Source organism: Pteropus vampyrus, unplaced genomic scaffold, assembly GCF_000151845.1.
Source record: "Pteropus vampyrus isolate Shadow unplaced genomic scaffold, Pvam_2.0 Scaffold65, whole genome shotgun sequence".
Taxonomy (NCBI): domain Eukaryota; kingdom Metazoa; phylum Chordata; class Mammalia; order Chiroptera; family Pteropodidae; genus Pteropus; species Pteropus vampyrus.
In genome coordinates this window covers 5,628,725-5,646,667 of record NW_011888846.1, presented here as the reverse complement: position 1 = coordinate 5,646,667, position 17,943 = coordinate 5,628,725, and the positions used below count along the sequence as shown (strand labels likewise).

At 54.0% G+C, this 17,943-nt stretch overlaps 1 protein-coding gene across 2 annotated transcripts in view; it reads right to left on the bottom strand.

The window, feature by feature from the left end:
* KIAA0040 (KIAA0040 ortholog) overlaps positions 1 to 10,687 on the bottom strand; it is a 37,139-nt gene extending 26,452 nt beyond the window's left edge. For both annotated transcript variants that reach the window (XR_002780639.1, XM_011361246.2), the window contains exon 1: positions 10,329 to 10,687. The gene's annotated coding sequence lies outside the window, so the exon portion shown is untranslated. The remainder of the gene's footprint in view (positions 1 to 10,328) is intronic.
* Between the last annotated feature and the right edge of the window lie 7,256 nt (positions 10,688 to 17,943).

The window sequence follows — 17,943 nt, the reverse complement described above, 5'->3', positions numbered from 1 at the left end:
GGACTGTGCAGCATTAAGCCCTGACCCGTGGGCTCGGTAATCACAAATGTTAGGATGAAAAAAACCCTTTTATGAATAGCATACTTTCTCCCTTAGACAAAATCTGATTATGACCCGAAATGAAATATCACCAGACCAATCGCAAAGAAACCGCTATTCATCTCCTGGTCCCTCGGGAAGAGCAGGAGGCAGAGGAAAGCTCTGAAGCCGCTTCTCCAGTCTCTGGACTGGCACTGGCCAGGGCTTGCGTTGCCTGTTTGTGACCAGGGGAAGCCCCGTCAGAGACCCTGCCTGCACTTACAGCTCATTGTACTGTTTTACAGGCTTCCACAGACATTTCTTCATTCGATCCACTGTAACGTGAGGAGGGGAGGGATGTCTTGCCCTATTTCACATATGAATAAACTAAAGAGCAGAAATACGTTCAAGGTTTGTTTAAAATGGCAGAGCTGGTCAGTGGCCAAGGGCAGACAGGGGTGCAGTTTCCTGGTTCCCCAGTGGGATGCTCTCTCACTAACACGAACTGCTAAAAAGCAACAAGAGGAAGAATAAGCAGGGGTCACCGGTCACTTCCTCGGTTCACGAACCTTCCATCTCTCAGACTCCCTGAGATCTGTGGTCCTCGCTTGTTTGGTGGCCTCACATGAGCTTCTTTATCTGGAACCCCCAACACTCGCTCGATCCCACCCCAACTGCTACACTGAACCTCCTGCCTCCATTCATTTAAGTCTCAGCCTACACATTGTTCCCCTTGGGAAACCTTCTGTGACCTCACCGAGGGAAGAGCCCCCGTCCTGTGGCCCTCACTGTCCCACTGCAGCCGTAACCTGCTTTAGGCTCGCTGTGGATTTAATCATCTTCCTTTGTAAACAGTCTGTTCCCATCATGGCATCCCCCCCATCTGGGACATGTTTTACTTTCGGGAGATATTTGCTGAGTTAATGAACATTTCTATAGCCAGGGAAACTGAGGCTCACGGCAATCGAATCCCCGAGGTCTCACGGCTAACTAGGCTGACGTGGCGAGTCTTCTCCTACATGTCCAGTGCTCGCTCCTCCTTGCCACGCAGGTTTCTGAGCTCGTACACGGCACTGTCGTCGGACAGAAGATGCTCAGGGAAAAAAATCCCCCCGTTACGATTTCACTGTTCTGGGTTTGGAGAACTCTTGCAGCCTGGGCTCAGAGGCCGGGTGTTCTCGAGCGCTCCAGGGTGCAGGCACACTCTGCAGGCCTGTTTTGGTCACTGGCTACTTCCGAGTCTCCAGCGAGGCTGTGAGTGCCAAGCCACAGAGAGGACAGGGGCGAGACGTGACTCCCCAGGGTCTCTGGCCTCAAACGGAGATGGGCCTCAGCCTTCCGGGGTGCCGTACTGAACGCTTAGCTGACACTACCCGTGTTCCGGAGTTGATATCATTTTACTTGGTCACTTCTGGGTGCCAAGTCCGGAACATCCTTGCTCAGCGCCCCACGGCCTCACTGTCATGACTGCAGAAGACTCCCTGCTTTTCCCCAGAGGGCGGAGCCTTCTTTGCTGGCTTTTTCTTCCTTTCCTTGGCCTGGGTTGGCCACCCAGCTGAGGCCGAGGAGGCCAAGAAGTGCCGCCTCCGCCCTGCGGTGCAGCCCAGACGGTCCCTGCTGGGCGCGCGTGCCGAGCTCCCGCGACGCGCGTGGGCACCTTCTCCCTTCTCCATGGCCTTCTCAGATGACGCCGCCTGGCAAGCAGCAGAAAGCTGCCCGCCACCGAGGCCGGGGGTCCCCTCCAAGCTAAGCACAGACCGTGAACTCGAGGGGTTCGTTTTGTTGAGAAGAGAAACGAGCACAGGAAAAGAACGATGAGGAGGCCGGGTTAAGCATCCCAAAGGAAATTCAAACTGGTGGTTATGGGGCAGGCAGGAGGAAGTCGTGGCCGCGGTGCGGAATCCAGACGCGGCTTCGAGGAGGGTGTGGCGTGAGCTGGCACGTGCAGGGGGAGCAGGGGGATTCAGGGCGGGGAGGATGGGAATGACGGGGTCCAGATTGCTCAAGAAAGCACAGCTGGCTCAGAGAAAAAAATCCAGTCCAGGCGGCCCAGGCACTGACTAGATCTGGAGGTTCCACAACGCCTGCTGTTACCATGGCTACGCTCAAACAGCTCCCCACGGCCCCTCCCCCGGAGCAGGTCCCAGCCAGCTGCTCTGATCCACAGCGCTCCAGTGGGCAGCCTGGCCCCTGCCCATGAGGGCCCCCCCAGTGTGGGGCCCTGGGAGGAGGGCTGCTACTGGGGACCCTCCTCTCCCTCTTCGTCTCCTCATCAACGTCCAGGGACAGAGCTGGGGGATGACTGATGACGGGCTGGGCTCGAGGTCCTTCAGCCGACGACTGTACAAGAAGACCTGAAATATTCTTTATCCCTTTGTATATTGTTTGGTGCTAGTCATGATTTTAAACCTGGGGTCATAAGGGTAAACAAAGTTGGTTCTAGTTGGCTCTAGTTTAAAGGGACCTCTCTCTCTCTCTCTCACACACACACACAGATCAGAGGTTGCTGATTGGAAGCCCACGAGGTTCTGTCTGATCTGCGGCTTTCCAGTTTCACAGCATGTCCTTCCTGTGTTCGCCCCACCTGTGTTACCCTTTTGGGCGGGCCAAAGCCTGCCCCCGCCCCCGCCCCCGCCCCAGTCACGGGCTGCCCGGCCATCTCCTTCCGCTGATCTCAGGTCCACGTCTGTTCTGAGCAAGGCTACGAGTTGAAATAGAAGTCCCAGGCACTGCGGTCACACGGGGCTGGGTGTTCTGTCTACGGACGCACAGGTGTGTTTGATGAGCCGCTACTACGTGCCACATACTGTGTATGGGGATACAATGAGGAAGTGGTGGCATCGAAGGCCTTGCCAAGGGTGGCAAAGGTTAGTAAATACAATAATACACTTAATTCAGATATCGGCTCCTCTGGGGAGTCTATCGCCCAGAGCCGGGCTAAGTGCGCTTCCTCTGGGTTCCACGGGCCCCTGTCGTGACACCCTCATAGCATGCATGACACCGTGTCCCAATGGCCTCTCTATCTGTCCGTTTGCCAAAATAGGCTGTAAGCTACTTAGAAGCAGAGCAGCTTCATAGCCATCACTGGTAGCAGCGGCAAAGTTTCTTTGGGGGAAAGGCTTTTGGATACTACTCTGGAGACAGAGAGAAAGCACTTAGCTCTGGTGGAGACCTCGGTTTCCCTCATCCGTACAACGGGGATGTTGTTTGGGCTGTCACCAGGGTTAAATGGGAGGAAGTAGGTGACGTGCTTAACGCGATGCCCGGCACACATGCACACAGCACTGCAGATGTGTTGCCGCTGACATCTGTTGCTTCCTGCTCAGTTACACCAAAAAGCGTTTACGATTTAACCAAATATTTTCTTTGTCAAACATCCTAATCACTCTGCATCTCTAGGATGACAAGGGGCAGGATTTAACGTCTCTCATTAATGCATAAGGTCAAAGGCAACAAATAAGAGACCAGGCACAGAAAAATATGCCACTCAATACGCATGTTACCTCAAGAAAAAGACATACATTTATAAGTATGTTCATAAGAATGTGGGAGAAAGGAAAATAGTTTGGCGGTTCCTCAAAAAGTTAAACTAAGAATTGCCACATGATCTAGCGATTCCACCCGTAGGTATGTGCCCGAAGCCACTGAAAACAGGTACTCAGACAAACCTTTGTGTGCGCATACTCGCGGTAGGCAATTGACATTCACAACCCAAATGCCGTCAGCAGATGAATAGAGGAATTGTGCTGTCTACGTACGATGGAATATTATTCAGCCATGAAAAAGCATGAAGCACCAACAGACGCTAAACCATGATGAATCTTGAAAACATCACGCTGAATTAAAGAAGTCAGATGTGAAAGCTCATACATTGTACGGTTCCATTTATGAGAATGATCAGAGTAGATAAATCCAGAGAGACACATGAAGGCTGGCAGTTGCCAGGGTTTGGGATGAGGGAGCAGTAGAGGATAAGTGCATAATGGGTACGGGGGGGGCTGTTTTTGAGTGATGACAATGTTTTGGAACTAGATAGTGTGGTGGTTACACAACATCACGAATGTACTGAATGCCACCAAATTGTTCACTTTAAAATAGTTAATTTTTATGTAATGTGAATTTCACCTCAATAAAAAAATATGGGAGGAACTAATACAATATTTCTTAAAAGCTAAGAGGTGAGAAATGGAAAAGAATGGTATAGTTCCCATTATTAACTGTTTAAGAAATTTAACATGTCACACTTGACGTTTTGAGTGTAAATTTATTCATTCACTCCAAAACCAGACCTTGAATGACCACACACCTCAGTGGCTTAAGTTCTCATATAAGGAATAATATTTTTAAACCACTGACAAGTTATTCCTGGAAAATGTCAGTCAGGAGCATCAGACCTTCTTCCCCATGTGGCACATGCTCTGTGACTGTGTGCTCCCTTCCCTCGCCCAGACAGGGTGGGGGACACACGAGGTGTCTGTCTGGAAATGAGACAGCCTTTCCACGGCTGGCTGTGGAAATCCGTGCCCCCTCATCCACCGAAAACACAGCGAAAGCCGGCTCCTCCCTCAGAGGGGTCACGACTGCCAAGAGCAGAGTGGCTGAATCAGCAGGCGTTGGGCGCCCCCACCTCACTCCCACCCGCCCACAAAGCTTGACTTTTTCCTCACTGGAGGAGGCTTTGGGCCAAACAGCCCACAGACGGGATCCGAGTTTCTAATTTGAAAGCAGGAGAGCCAGGAGCAGGTCCTGTCTGGTGGCCTGGGGTGCAAATGTGTTCCCCGCGCCCTGCAGGGTTTTTCTGATGGCGGGGTGCGGGTCACCCATCTAAGGCAGAGGTTTGCGTCGTCAAGGCCACCGCTGTGCTGCACCCACAGTTCAGCAGGCTGTGGACCTTGGGTGGTGGCAGTGGCGGGTGGAGGGGGGTGGTGGCGAGGTGGGGGCGGGGGGGGCTGTTTCAGGTGAGGGGTGGGAGGCCGAGTGAGAGCAGGGAGGGTGGAAGCCATCGGTCAGTGACAGGAAGGGGCTTGGTGGGTGGGGCAAGTCTGCAGGACCCACCTGAAGAGTGGTCCCCTCACCCCTCCCGGCTTCCCCACTTCGGCCCCAGCACAATGTAAACAAACGACTGTGAGGGCTCGGGAAGCAGCCTGGGGGTGGGGCCGCGGTGGCTGTCCCTTCTGCGCGCTTCACATTCTTAGCACCGCTCGCTGTTCACATGCCTGGGAGAGCCCAGCCTGCACGCGAAAAATTCACGCGGCCGAGCCAGGCTGGATGGATCGTTCACTCTGGGTCCCTAAGCATTAGGAAGGTCTCTCTGCCCCCAGTGTTAGTTCCCGGGTGGTCTCGGGCCGCTGTGCATGAGTGGCTGTCGAGAGCCAGCACTTGGGGGCTGCAGAAGAATCTAAGGTCACACGGCAGGCACAAAAGGACAGAGACTCAGGTCCCCACGTGTGGGGGCGGGACAGGCAGGCTCCTGCCTCCCCCCACAGCACCTTTTTCTCTTTTTCAAGGTGGCCACGGTCACGTGCCGTTCAGGTTGAGACGTGGCATGTCCGCTGTGTGCCATTCTGTTCCCACAATACTACGGCTAAGGGGACTTCCCGTTTCCGCGGCTCCGTCCCGGCCCCAGCTCCGCCTGACGCCCTCCCCCAGCCCTGCAGAGTCAAGGGCGACCGTGCTCGGGCACCCATACTGTGACGGCAGGTCTCCCCTCTCTTCCGCCAAGGTTCTTTTATGACTTGCCTAGAAAACGAAAAGAAATTGCTAATGGGCTTTCCTTAAGCACGTCTGGCTTGAAATTAGGGTTGCGTTTGAAGAGCATAAATGTCAACTGAAAAACATCTCGACAGGAGGAAGTCAGAGACCGTTAAGGGCAAGGGCAGGTCTGCGGCGGCTCATAAACACGATCTTCAGTTTTGATCAAGAAATGCAGCCGTGATGAGGTTTTCTCATTTCTTAGCAACAAACTCCGCGGAGCAGCCCGCCTACAGCCGTGGGAGCAAGCTTCTTCCCAGGGTCCGGGGCGTGGTCTGGACCCTGCCACAGCCCCTTGGGAGTCGCCCCGTGAGAGAACTCTTGTGTTTGTGTGAAGTTCATTCTGGAACTCAGCTGCCCTTGTCCGGTCTGCACTAAAGGTCCACTCCCGTCCCCTGGTGCCCCGTGGAGATGGCTCAGGCCGCTGTGGGGACGCGGCAGAAACCCGAGCTGCTGTCTGGCCTTGGGACCGGCTGGCCCTGCAAAGCATGTGCAGTCGATTTTCCTTTTGCTGCTCAGGGAGAAGGCCCTTCTGCTTCTATTTCGTCTCTCTTACTGTGCTCATGAGCCGGCAATCTGCCGGGAGCCTTTCTCATTGTCTGGTCAGTTGCTACCAGTATTTGATGTGTGTCGATGACCTGTCCACTGGCCTCAGTGGCCTTCGTGATGAGTTTCGCAAAACACCAAGAGGGACGTAGTTCATCACGGGACCCAGTGCTGTCTCCCCTCTTTAGGGGTCTTTGGGAATTCTTGAGAAAAGTTGGACTGAAGTCGAGGAAGCAGAAAGGATGGGTGTGTGTGGAGAGTACCTCCCAGGATGACATCTGCCCACATCTCCGGGACACCCCGGTTGCCCCTGGAGGCTACTAGAGGGCAGATTCAGTTTCAAGTGCGATCTTTTCACCTCGCCTGCCTCTCTGCCAGCATTTCAAGGCCCGTGTGTGTCCCTGTGTGGGAGGCACAGAAGGTCCAGCGGGGAGAAACCCTAGCATGTCCGCTACGGCAGAGCGACCAGTCTTGGACTCTGGTCCTGCCCTCAACCCGCTGTTGACCTGGGCACACACTTCACCTCCCCAAAGCTCCGTCTGCTCATCTGTGAAGTGAGAGGGTGGGGCTGGCTCATCTCTAGAGTGTTTTTCCATTTGAAGTCTTTGAGTCCGTGGTTACTTCCTCTTCTTCATCAACAGTCAGAAGTCTGTTGACTTGAAAGTTTTGATGTTGGCATAAAATTCAAGCTTTGCTGGGTTGGAATATGTCAGACCTCCCTGACTGGGACAGAGAGAATAATCACAGATACACCCGAGGCGTCAGCTGATGTTCAGTGCAGGGCCACAGCAGGTGAGGATTAGGAAAAGGCGTCGCATCTGGGAGGACTCAGCTGCATGCGGGGTGGCCTGTGGCCTGGGAGTGGAAGGCCAGCTGCTGTCAGCCGTGGGAGCTCCCTGGAGGCCTTGCACAGTGCGCAGCCTGCCTAAGCGTTAGCAAAGCATTCACCTCTCTGGGCTCTGACCACTGCAGGTAAGGACTAAAAAGAGAAGCGGCCAGAACAGATGTGTGTCATCGACACGACGGAAGGAGACTCATAATTACTGCCTTAAAATACTTCATACAGTTAAAAAGTGGCAAGTCTGGGCCTCAGAGGCAGCCCAGAACCTACGCCTACACAGCCCATCTGATTTGGCACCTTCGAGTGGCAAGATCAGTAATAATAATAAAACCCTTTACATTTTTATAGACCCTTACATTTCTTTTTCAGTTTGATTCTGATTCTAACCATTGCCCTGGTGAGTAATAATTATCCTCATTTTAAGGGAAATGAAGCTGACAGCTTGTTCAAAGGTAGCTAATAAGTGATCAAGGCAAGCAATGAGCCCATGTCTATCTAGTTCCAAGTGCGAGGTTTTTTCTTCCATGCCAGGTCACATAAGATCCTGATCTGGGCAGTGGCAGCCCAACCTAAAGTACTCTATAGGGGTTTAGAATTTGTCTGAGAAAGCCATCCTTCTTGCTTTGATGATGGAAGGGCTTGGAGTATGAGTTCTGGAGAGGTCTCGACACATCTCACAGTTGAACTAAACTATTCATTTCTCACACTGGAAGTGATTCTGGGGATTGGCTTGTTTGGTTAAATGCCATTAATCCAGGATTCTCTTCAACATTTCAGGTATCACCCTGCAAGGCATCTGGGGAAAGCCTTGGGAGTCTGGAGACTCATTTGGAAGGTCACCATATGATATGAAAATAACATCTGAGGGCCATTACCGACAAACCCAAGACTGTCAGCATCCTCATGTTCTTACTGACAGCGCAGACACAGGCTCCTTTAGTTGCCCTCAGCCTGGCTTTTATGTACGACATCTGGGATAGTTAAGTTGGAGCTGCCTCCATCTCTCCCTGAGCAACAGACATGAATATTCAGTACCGATCACCTATCTCCACCTGGACCTCTCCTGGGACTATCCACATAAATGTCTAAAGCGTTAACTGCCTTCTTCTCCCACAGTCCACTCCCTAAGCCCACTCTTCCCCGAATTCATGATTCCCGCTGCAGGCATCACAATGCACCCCCGCCCCTACCTCAGTGCCTTATGAGCACCCTCTCTTCCATTCGCTCCTCCCATACCACAGTCACTCGGGCACCAGGTACTTGCGACACCACTAAAGTCCAGTTCCCACTGCCACGACCTTAGCCGGGTCCTCCTGACCTCTGCATCCCATCTCTCCAAGCCGCCTCCATCAGCCACGAGTCCTCTCTCCAAACACAGATCCAGCCATATTCTTTCCTTGCTTAAAAACCCCACATGACTACCCACCGCTACAGGAGAGGGCCCGCCATTCTTAGCGAAGTGACCCGCACCGCCTGCCGCTCCCCCGGCCTGCCGTTGACTTTGCACATACTCTTTCCCCTGCCTGCACGCGTGTCCCTGGATCTCCCGGTCATTCTCAACACCCTGCTCATCCGTCACTTCGGCAGCGTTGCCTCCCCTGATAATATCCAGGGGGGTCTATCGCTCCCTCCTTCGGATCATTTTAGTGTCCCGTGGCTCCTGCTATTAGGACGTGTATTACTCTGAACTGTAGTTTGTTTCTGTATCTGTCTTATTTATCAGATTGTGGGTCCTCACAAGCAGAAACTGTCTTAGATCTTGGGATTCCAAGGTCTTGGCATATAGCCTGGCACGTAGGTGGTGCAGTATATGTTGAATGAAGGGGTGGAATGGATGGATGTACCTCCCTCCTTGATGAAACCTCCCTCTTTCAGGAAATCACTAACTTTTACGCTTTGTTGAGTGTTCATTATTCTCTTGGGTTTAGTCTTCAGGGAAAAGGGCAGAAGTTACCTCTCTTTATTCCACAGGCTAAATATTGACGAAGTATGGAGGCTGGAGAAACATTTGTTTTGCAATGCCTTTCTTTCCTAAAATTGTATTTGGGGTGAGGGTGGGGAGCCAGGGTGTCAGAGGAGATGAAGGACGATTAGATTTTCCAGCACAGGCGCCTCTCTCGCCCCGCACTGGGTGAAGGGAAGGCACATGAGATGCGGAGGCTGATGGTCAGACCCCCGCCGAGTTCCTGAGGTGGAACTTGCCGACCACCTGTAAGAGGGTCAGGAACAAGATGCGTCGATGCTACTTTTAGGTTCTGCTCCTTAACTCAAGGCTCTCCCATTATCCAACAAGACTTCCAGATGAGGGGTCCTTAAAATTAGCTTTGTAACGCCACTGTGAACTTTGGCGGAGTGAAGGAAATGCCATCAGCTTTGGAAGGAAGGTGCTTCTGAGATGCTCGGGTGGACTTCCCCTCCCCTTCCTCATTTAACAGAATCAGAAGAGCTGGCGGCCAGTTCTCCTGGTGAAGTTGGGGTGGAGCTGGCTGCTTCAGCTTCCCTTCAGCTGTCAGGACGGGAGTTCCCACTAGCTGAGGGCTGTAGTTTATCTAATTCTATTATTACATAATGTATTCCTGTGAAGCTCTTCAAAATGCTAGGGGAGCAGGTCTTATTGGGTCCTCGTTCTGCGGTCATGGGTGGGGAGGGCGGCTGGGAGCCGGATGGTGTAGAATCAAAGAAGTGAGGAAGCCACCTGTGTCACAAGAAATCCCCCAGCGACGCAGGAAGGAGCCGGCGGCTTCCGATTCCACCCCTGGCTCCAGGCCATATTTTCATTTTGGCCACCTTCCTAGCCCCGTGAAAACCTGGCTTCACCTGGGACGATTCGGAAACATCTAAACCTAACTTTTTGGAGGGTCTCAGGCCTTAACTTTGTCAGCAGCAAACAGAAGATCCCCCCTCTGTCAACTGTTGGCATCTGGAGTCGGGGACCCATGTGGACCCAGCCCAGCAGCAGACGCGGGGGAGGCCGGGGTCCGCCGAGAAGGGCACCCTGCGGGAACCGACGCAGGGAAGGGGCGACAGGCCTTAAATCGCACGCGTGACTAGGGGCCGGCTTCGCCCTTCCAAAGGCAGGCGTGCGCGGGGAGCCCCCCGCCAACCACGGCGCAGCGGGAAACGCACTGACTCACACGGCGGCCACAGCAAGCCGCGGGACTCACTCACTCACCTTTGCGTCCCCCGGAGCGCGTCCTGCTCGCGTGGCCGCCCAGGGGTGGGCGGGCGCTGCCCGTCCGGCGGCGACAGGGTCGGGGGGCCAGGCCCAGGCCCCCTGTCCGCGGCCGGGCAGCAGCGGGGTCAGCGGAGCCGCCGGCCCTACCTGCGCCCGCGCGCGGGGACGGGCGCCCCCCGGCTTCCCGCCGCCGGCGCCTCGCGACTTTGAGGTTTCTCCCCAGCTGCGTCCTGCCCCGATGGCAGACGCAGCCTCCCCGGTCAGGTCAGCCGCGCTGGCCCCCCGCTCCCGCCGGGCCCCACTGACCACCACGGCGCCCTGCGACTGTGGCGCACACGCCCCGGCCGCGCCCTCCCTGCAGCCTTCCCGCCAGTTCCGCCCCGCCACCCCACCCCTGCCGTTACGTGTCGGTGCCCCCTGCGTCCAGGGACACGCCTCCTGCAGGACACGGCCGCTCCTCGCAGGGCGCCGTCCGGCGCTTTCGCAGACGCACGCGAGTTCCCAGGCGCGTGAGACCTGAGTCTGAAAACTCCGTTTAACCGAAACTGCCTAGCACCGCCCGACAGAGCGGCCTTCTTGGAAAGGGGCTGGGTGGGGGGACCTTGGGGAGCGAGGCCCGGGGCAGATGGGGCCATCGCCCCAACGCCTTATCCGGACACGTGAAGGTTGACAGGCTTCCCTAGGCATCTGCTGTGCACTCGGTGGGATGCGCGCAGCCCCTCTGCAAAGTCTGAGTTGCTCCCTGAAGGCGGTAAGGGACATTGTGTGCCAACGGGAGCCGTCGCAAGTGGAGATGGAGGGGGAACTGGCTTGGGGAGCTCTCAGAGGTCCCTCCCCTATACCCCTATCATTCTCAGCTGCCTGCCACCCACTTCTGTTCACACCTCCGTGGGTCCGTTTCCCGCACCCGGGACCTTAGAGAATGAAAGATGGGTGCAGCCTCCCCTCCCCCGCCCCGCCCCTCAGACAAAGCTCCTGATGACCCAAGGCGGGGAGCTTGCTAAGGGTCCCCAGGGGACCTGGAGTGGGGACCTCCTCACAGTCATCGTGGGAAGTCCTTCCAGGGCAAGGACATGAGATGCTGCCCTCTTGACTGTTTCTGCCTGGTACCCAGATGCCAGGTGCTGAGGCTGGCACTGCCCTCCACCTCCTGTGCTTGAGCGCTGGTGTCCTTGGGCCTCCCCGTGTGGGCATTAATTCCACTGGGGAACAGGAGACCCCTTTCTGTTCATGCAGGAGAAACAAATAGCTCTGAGTTGCAAGGCCAGAGAGAACACCGCGCCTTGCAGTCAGAAATGCCAAGGATGAATAAGGAAAAAGAAGAAGAATGCTTTTTTCCAATGGAAGGAGATTAGATGAGCCTTTCTTCCCAGAAATCCAGGTGGAGGGACTCAGTCTGGATTTGAACAGGATAAGGGGGCAGGCGGGTCCCTGAGGCGGGCGGGCTGACTAGTCAGCAGGTAGGGCCAGCAGAGGCGGGGATACTGCAGGGAAGTGTCCAGAGCTCGGGCTTCCCTCAGTAACGTGCTCGCCAAGCTGGGAAAAGCCCGGTCTGTAATCACGCTTGGAGCCTACAGTTAGTTAGTTATTGGCCAGGTAGACTTCCTTCCCTCACTCCCGAGCTCACAGGCAGAGTGCAGAGGCTCCAAGGACTCTGAAGAGGGCAGGCCCGGGGGCCGGCGGTGGAGCCTGAGTGCTGGCCTGAAGATTCGGGAATGGACCTGTCCTTCCCAGACACTGTGCTGGGAGCGTTTCACTTTATGAGATGTGGTGTTACCCTGGTTTTTACAGATGAGGAAACTGGGGCTCAGAGAAGTTAAGGAACTTCCTCAGAGTCACAGAGCTAATAAATGGTGGAGCCCAGGTTTGAGTCCAAGTATTCCCACCCCCTAATATACCCTTCTACCACTGTGTCATCAAGTAGAGAGGAGACCCACCTTCCGTGCGGGAAGCCCACACCTGAGCAGGGGAGATGTTCAGGCGTGGAATGAGGCCGACTGAGGGGAAGCCACGGAAAATGCTTTCCTGGAAAATCCAGAGCAACGTTACAGTTCGGCGGTGGCCTCATCGACGATGTTTAGGGTTGCTTAATTGACAGAGAGAAGAGGGAGAAATTAAATGAGAGGAACCGAGGCAATTGGCTTGAGCTCAGGGCTCCACGGTCCTGTCAATGGCAGAAAGAGCATCAGAGGCTCATTCATCAGGCGGCATCTCGGTGGCGTCTCAGGAAAGAGAGATGGGTGACCGGGAGGAGAGATGTTGGCTGACGTGCTCAGACTGGATTACCAAGGCCTCGAGGTCTGAGGAAGGACTCGGACCGTGAGGAAGAGGCAGTTCTGGCAAAAGAAGAGGAATGGGTGTCTGGCCAGGATGCTCTCGCCGGGGGCGGATGATGCATCCCTTACAAAAAAGCAGGTTAGAGCACCCACCTCCCCTTTGATTATCTTGGCAGTGAAATCCCAAAGCCGGTGAACTCATGGATGGCCCCAGGCAGCCACGATGCTATTATATTTTGCTTAATCCTCATCATTCTTCATGTTTTCAGTAGAGATATTTGAAGATGGTCAAGAGGTTAGTGGGCTCTAAATGGAGCGAAACAGAGCATTAACATCTCTTTTTTTTTTTTTTTTAAAAGAAAAAGCAGCAGCGGCCAAACAGGAAAAAGAAGAAGAATGCTTTTTTCCAATGGAAGGAGATTAGATGAGCCTTTCTTCCCAGAAATCCAGGTGGAGGGAACTCAGTCTGGATTTGAACAGGATAAGGGGGCAGGCGGGTCCCTGAGGCGGGCGGGCTGACTAGTCAGCAGGTAGGGCCAGCAGAGGCGGGGATACTGCAGGGAAGTGTCCAGAGCTAGGGCTTCCCTCAGTAACGTGCTCGCCAAGCTGGGAAGAGCCCGGTCTGTAATCACGCTTGGAGCCTACAGTTAGTTAGTTATTGGCCAGGTAAACTTCCTTCCCTCACTCCCGAGCTCACAGGCAGAGTGCAGAGGCTCCAAGGACTCTGAAGAGGGCAGGCCCGGGGGCCGGCGGTGGAGCCTGAGTTCTGGCCTGAAGATTCGGGAATGGACCTGTCCTTCCCAGACACTGTGCTGGGAGCGTTTCACTTTATGAGATGTGGTGTTACCCTGGTTTTACAGATGAGGAAACTGGGGCTCAGAGAAGTTAAGGAACTTCCTCAGAGTCACAGAGCTAATGAATGGTGGAGCCCAGGTTTGAGTCCAAGTATTCCCACCCCCTAATATACCCTTCTACCACTGTGTCATCAAGTAGAGAGGAGACCCACCTTCCGTGCGGGAAGCCCACACCTGAGCAGGGGAGATGTTCAGGCGTGGAATGAGGCCGACTGAGGGGAAGCCACGGAAAATGCTTTCCTGGAAAATCCAGAGCAACGTTACAGTTCGGCGGTGGCCTCATCGACGATGTTTAGGGTTGCTTAATTGACAGAGAGAAGAGGGAGAAATTAAATGAGAGGAACCGAGGCAATTGGCTTGAGCTCGGGGCTCCACGGTCCTGTCAATGGCAGAAAGAGCATCAGAGGCTCATTCATCAGGCGGCATCTCGGTGGCGTCTCAGGAAAGAGAGATGGGTGACCGGGAGGAGAGATGTTGGCTGACGTGCTCAGACTGGATTACCGAGGCCTCGAGGTCTGAGGAAGGACTCAGACCGTGAGGAAGAGGCAGTTCTGGCAAAAGAAGAGGAATGGGTGTCTGGCCAGGATGCTCTCGCTGGGGGCGGCTGATGCATCCCTTACGAAAAAGCAGGTTAGAGCACCCACCTCCCCTTTGATTCTCTTGGCAATGAAATCCCAAAGCCGGTGAACTCATGGATGGCCCCAGGCAGCCACGATGCTATTACATTTTGCTTAATCCTCATCATTCTTCATGTTTTCAGTAGAGATATTTGAAGATGGTCAAGAGGTTAGTGGGCTCTAAATGGAGCGAAACAGAGCATTAACATCTCATTTTTAAAAAAAAAAAAAGAAAGAAAAAGCAGCAGCAGCCAAACTAAGCAGATTTGTGAACTGAGACTGGGAATTTGAGGGACCACCTGCTACTAGCTCTAGCACCTGCTGGGCTCTGGTTTCAGTATGTCGGGGAGAAAAAGCGTCGCTCCCCTTTTAGACTGCTACAGAAACCAACGGGGTATCAGCCTGCTGCGAAGGCCAGGACCGACTATATTTGCTCGTCACTTGCCAGCGCCCTGTTCCAGACTGGTCACTAGCACTATCGACCAGCACCGATGCACCCCGTGCTGCCCGCGGATGCTTTCCCATCAGTTTGCAAACTCCCTGAGTCTAGAAATCGTGTCAAGTATAACATGTTTGCACCCGGGACAGTGCTGCCCTCAAATGGGCATGTTCTTTAGGAAAATATTAAACGAAGAGCATTATCTCACTCCGATCTAGCACTGTGCTGCATTCTTGCCTGCAACTCTCGGGCGAGAGTCTAGAAGCGTAAACGAGGCCGCCGAAAGCCACTGAATGCAGCCCGGATGCTCTGAAGAGCCACCGGGAGTCAGAAGGGCTGGGGACAAGCACAGGCTGATCGGCCTGTAAATGGGGTGGATCAGATGAGAGAAGGCTTGTTCGTCGGATCCTGAAATATAGTTGTAGCATCTTGGAACCACGAGCAGGCAAGTTCAGGACAAGTCGGCGGAAATACTATGCCACGCAGCAGGTAATGAATTTGTGGAATGGATGATCCCCCAGAGGTGGCTCGAGCTGGCAGCGTGAGTGGATTCCAGACGGCTTTGGACAGACGTGAATGGCAGAGCCATGAGGGAGAGCTGCGGGAAGCTGAGGGCTGTTCCGTGTGGTCGGGAATTCAGGGTGGCCCGAGAAGCCCTTTCGCTGTGCGTATGTGGGGTCTCGTGGGCAGGAGCCCGGGCCTCGCTGCAGCTCGGATGTGAGCCAGTTGGCAGCACCCACGCTACGTCCCTCCCTGGTGCTCCCAGCTCTGTGGCCTCCGCCTCATGAAGGCAGCAGACGCCCGTTCTTGACACCTTGGCCGTGTGTTTTGGGCCGATGCTGTCTTTTTGTTTTAGTCTCATGTGTACTCAGTTAGGGCAAGTTATTCAAAAAACATCGAGTTTTTCAGCTTAATTTTAGCCATTCTAAGAAAGTATTTCCTCTACCCTCCTCCGCCCCGTACAGCCCTTGTAAAATGCATCGCTTTTTCATTTCGGCTTCGGACTTCTAAACAGGTCTTGAGAGCCTGTTTCCATACCAGCCATTATATTTGTCCCTTGTTGCGATTAGGTTTCTATTCAGAACTTCCCTCTCGAACTGCCTAATTCTGACATAAATTGCTCTACGAAAGCCCTTCTGAAAAGGGCCGTGACAATATACTTTCCCTGGGGGCTCTTTTCAACGTACGATCCAAAATGTGATCTTCAATGCCACATCCAGGATGCCAGGAAAAGCATGACTTTCATGGGTGCAGCTCCAAATCTCGGCGTTGAGGGGCGTTTCAGAAACTCTCCGCTGTCTCCTTGAATCATCATCCACCGTCTCCCTCCCCGAGGAGTCCCTGTCCGTCCACTCCGTGCCTGCGCTGTGTGTTCTCCTGAGTGCTCCTGCAGGTCCCCACGATGGGAGCCCCCCTCCAGTGGTGGGGCCGGTGAAGGGGTGGTGCCGGCCTGGCTTTAGGCCCCTGGGCCACGAAGGACTCAGTTTTTATTGTCTTTTCCTGGCACACAGCCCCGCCCGCCCCAGAGCTGTGTCCTGGGAGCTGATTTTACGGCACTCTTGCCAGCAGCTGTAAACTAGTCGGCTCTGCTGCTCGTTGTGCTTTGGGGGGACTAGGCGGTGGCTTCGTTCAAGTGCAAACAGCGGCCCCTGGTTTCCATCTTTTTCTGGCAGGGGTCTCACGGCAACAGGAGAGCCCACTGAGTCCTCCTCTGCCTCTTTTTTATGGTTCCCCTCGTCTTCTGTTCTTCCCTCGGGGGTGTTTACTTATCGATTTATTAGGACGCCCCTTGCGTGAGTTCCATATGGCATTTACAGGGACTCGGTAAAACATGGCTTGTCAGACAGACGTCTGGGAAACCCCAGCTCGCCCTGCTCAGCATGCTCATTCTGGCAGAAGTTTCTGTGAGGTTTCTTGCCCGCGGGGCCTACATAGTAACTGTGCTTTTGAAATTTGCTTCCTTAACTAGTTCGGTGACTCAGGAGTCAGTGCTGTCACAAACAAACTTCCTCTCCTGAGGCTGGCTCCTTCAGAACGGGTACAAGGAAGGGCTGACAAAAATATAAAATAATGGGATAGCCTTTATTTACCAAGCTGGTGAAAGATACTCGCCTTCTCCCTCTGTTTTAATTACCACTGGCTTATCGCTTTCTATGTGGCAGGCACTATGCTAAGCAGCTTAGGCATATTGCCTTTAAAGTTCAAAGGACGCCATGAAATCTATTATACCAACCTGTCAGATGAGGAGACTGAGATTTGGAAAATTTAAAAATGTGTCAAAGATCTGGTACGCGGAAGGCAGAGATTTCAGTCATCAGTTAGAAATGCATTTATTTAGCATATACATGTTCCCAGTCCCAGGAGAAACATGGATGAGGTTCTGTCTGCTGGAGCTTACACTCGAGTCAGGTTCCGACCCAGAACTTTCTGGATTTGGCGCTCCACCGCTACCCACCTTACTTACCTGGAAAGGTTTGGGAAACAGCCTCTGTGTCCACGGAGCACAATCAAATTAACTGATTCTGGAATGAGAAGGACGGCAATAATAATAGCGAGTTTACACGCCATTTTCAGGTTACGAAGACCCAGAGTTTAGTCTAAGCCAAACTTTGTTGGGAGGGCAGGGTAGGTGTAAGGCGGGGGCTCGCACTGTTAGCTTTGGACATTCACGGTCCAACAGATCAGGATACCGTCTCTTTTTCTTAAATTGGTTCATTCCGTGCCTGTGATTGCATAATGGGTACATTTTCCTGGGAGGGAGCCATCGCCTGTCTCCGAGGTGCTGGGTGAAGTTCTTTCGCATTTTAGCTCTGCCGTGTTCTCTTGCATGCTGGTATTTGAGAGCCGGCCTTCCCCGGACAGCATCCGAGCAGAAACTTTTCCCCCCCACCCAATCTCCACCTGCCTGGGTCCCAGCTCGGCCACCATCTCCTCTGAAAGGATTTCCCTGGACTTCCCAGGACGGAGGTGGAAGCCAGTCCTTTGTGCTCCCATGTCATAGAGCCACCCCACGTAGTGATTTGCCTGTTGGCCCCCTCCCCACAGCAGACTGCAAGCTCCGTGTGAGCAGGGGCGGGACCCGAGCTGCTCAGTACACGCTTGCCCGTGAATGAAGGCCCTTGGCCGTGGGGCCGTATCTGGCAAGTTGCGGGGCCTCCTCCGAGCATGGCAGAGCCACGCCCTTCCTCACGCTCCGATCTCCCGTCAGCGTCCAAGGCACTGGCTCTGTCCTTCCTCGGCACTGCTTTGGGGTCTGCAGTTCTGTCTCCTCACAAAGAACTGAAAATATATTTGGGACTATGCAGGAAAAGGGACACGAGAGGGGAAAAGAACCTGATCGAAGGTGACACACGGTCAGGGTATACGGCCGGACCGCGGCTAAAGAGACACTTCTGATGTCAGATCAGGTGTACTTTTCCGAAAGCC